The 2,500-nt window shown below is 55.8% G+C and overlaps 1 pseudogene; it reads right to left on the bottom strand.

Annotated features, from left to right (window-relative positions):
• Positions 1-2,399: 2,399 nt before the first annotated feature.
• Positions 2,400-2,500, bottom strand: part of LOC137329019 (U2 spliceosomal RNA) — a 117-nt pseudogene continuing 16 nt past the window's right edge.

Genomic DNA, 2,500 nt, shown 5'->3' with positions numbered 1-2,500 from the left:
GCGGTTGGTTACAGTCGGTGTTCTCGGGCTTAATATTCGCCCCGGGGGGGGGGGGGGGGGTGTATAGCGGGCGATGGCCGGTGTGGAGTGCGTTTTTTGGGGGTTGATTTTCACTTTGCCTCGCTGGTGGAATTTGTGGGAGGCAGGCAAGGGGATTGGTGTGGGCTGGTGGGCGGCAAGGGAGATGCTTGCTTCGGGGTGTTATCCTCACTTTGGTCCGCTGGTGAGAGTAGGCAGCGGCAGGCAGGCAGGCAGGCAAGTGTGATGTAGTGTGGGGTGCAGTGCAGTGCGGTGCAGTGCGGTGCTGCCCTGTCGTTTATGAAAGGTTGTAATGACACTGCTTTGCAGCTGACCATGTCCACTGATTTGTGACGCCCGTATGGAGGCTGATATCTCAGGAGGGCCGAGGCCGATTTCCTCCGGGGACGGCTCGTCGCGTGCGGCAGGACGAGGCGCAGCGGACGGTACCGAGCGCTCGGAGGTGCGGCGCTGCCCGCCGGAGGTACAGCGAAAGGCTGCAAACCGCTTTCCGCCTGCTAACTCGGCGGCCGTCAGACCGACCGACTCCGCTTTACCACCGGAGCTAGAGTCGGGCAAGGGGCACCGAAAGGTACCGGAAGGATCGCGTTCGCACGACGGGAAGTCGACTAGCGGGCCGCCGAAAGCGAGCCGGGGGCCCCCGGTTTTTCTGTCCCACCTGGAGACTGATATCTCAGGAAGGCCGAGGCCGATTTCCTCCGGGTACGGCTCGTCGCGTGCGGCCGGACCAGGCGCAGCGGACGGTAGCGAGCGGTCGGAGGTGCGGCGCTGCCCGCCGGAGGTACAGCGAAAGTCTGCGAACCGCTTTCCGCCTCCTCTCACCGCACGGCTCTCCATTTCACCCACTGGCGGATTTTCACCCTCCGACTGCTCGCTACCGTCCGCTGCGCCTGGTCCGGGCCCTGTCCGTTGTCATGTTAATGGCAGAGCGGGGCAGGACTGCTTTCACCAGGAACCCGGTTTTCTGGGTCAGAGGTTCCAGGGGACCTGTTTTGTGCGGACTTCCCTGTGTCCGTCCCTCCATGCCTTCCCCCCAGGACTTCCTTCTGAACACCTTTGTCGTTTAAAATAATAATAATAAATAATATGTGTGTGTGTGTGTGTGTGTCGGTGTCAGTATCAGTCAGTCAGTCAGTGTCTCTCTCTCTCTCTCCCTCACACTCAGAGCTGCTGTGGAAGGAAACTTTTTTAAAAAGAACTTGCATATTGAAAGAAAGATGTGTCTCAAGCTGCCGGGCCCTGTCCATTGTCATGTCAATGGCAGGACTGCTTTCACCAGGAACCCGGTTTTGTGGGTCAGAGGTTCCAAAGGACCTGTTTTGTGCGGACTTCCCTGTGTCCGTCCCTCCCTGCCTGCCTTCCCCCCAGGACTTCCTTCTGAACAGCTTTGTCGTTTAAAATAATAATAAATAATATGTGTGTGTGTGTGTCGGTGTCAGTATCAGTCAGTGAGTCAGTGTCTCTCTCTCTCTCTCTCTCTCTCTCACTCAGAGCTGCTGTGGAAGGAAACTTTTTTAAAAAGAACTTGCTTATTGAAAGAAAGATGTGTCTCAAGCTGCCGGGCCCTGTCCATTGTCCTGTCAATGGCAGGACTGCTTTCACCAGGAACCCGGTTTTGTGGGTCAGAGGTTCCAGGGGACCTGTTTTGTGCGGACTTCCCTGTGTCCGTCCCTCCCTGCCTGCCTTCCCCCCAGGACTTCCTTCTGAACACCTTTGTCGTTTCAGCGAGGGCCAAAAGCCTGCCTGTGAAAGGGAAGGATCAGCCGGTCAGCCCCCTGTTGGTCGCTGCTGCCAGTGCAGCAGGCGTGCGTGTGTATTCGGCCTCGTGTCCAGGTCCCTCAGGGACTTGAGGCAACTCTCCCCGGTGGTCTTGTGGTCAGGACCGGGCTTCGAATCCCGGTCGGGGGGGATGGCTTTCTGCTGCAGATTAATTGGCACCTCTGAAAGAAAGTCTCCCCTCCTGAGCGTAAAGCTCCACCCTTAACCACCACCGCCGCCTTTTCCACCCCTTGACAAACAGACAGACAGACAGACAGACAGTCAGTCCAGTTCGGGAGCGCAGCTTTCATTTGGAAGCAGACCCTGCTTGTTTAAAGTCAACGACGCCAAGTTATTTTGCACTTTGAATTATATCGCTACGTGCGAGCGGCACTCAGCCTTGGAGAAGAAAAAAATACCACTGAGCTGAGAAAGGTCTTTTTAAAACGGTTTCCTTCCACAGCAGCTCTGAGTGAGAGAGAGAGAGAGAGAGAGAGATATCAGCTTTATTCTCAGTAATAATACACACACACACACACACACACACACACACACAGAGACACTGGGAAAGAGCTGTTTTTCCTTTTGAATATCTCCCCACAGGGAGCTGCACCGTTCCCAGAAACACTGCAATACTGGGTCGATGCGTGGAGTGGACGGAGCAAGCCCCTATTCCATCTCCCTGTTCTAAAAATCAATTTAA

Source organism: Heptranchias perlo, chromosome 12, assembly GCF_035084215.1.
Source record: "Heptranchias perlo isolate sHepPer1 chromosome 12, sHepPer1.hap1, whole genome shotgun sequence".
Taxonomy (NCBI): Eukaryota; Metazoa; Chordata; class Chondrichthyes; order Hexanchiformes; family Hexanchidae; genus Heptranchias; species Heptranchias perlo.
This window is presented reverse-complemented; position numbering and strand designations above follow the sequence as displayed.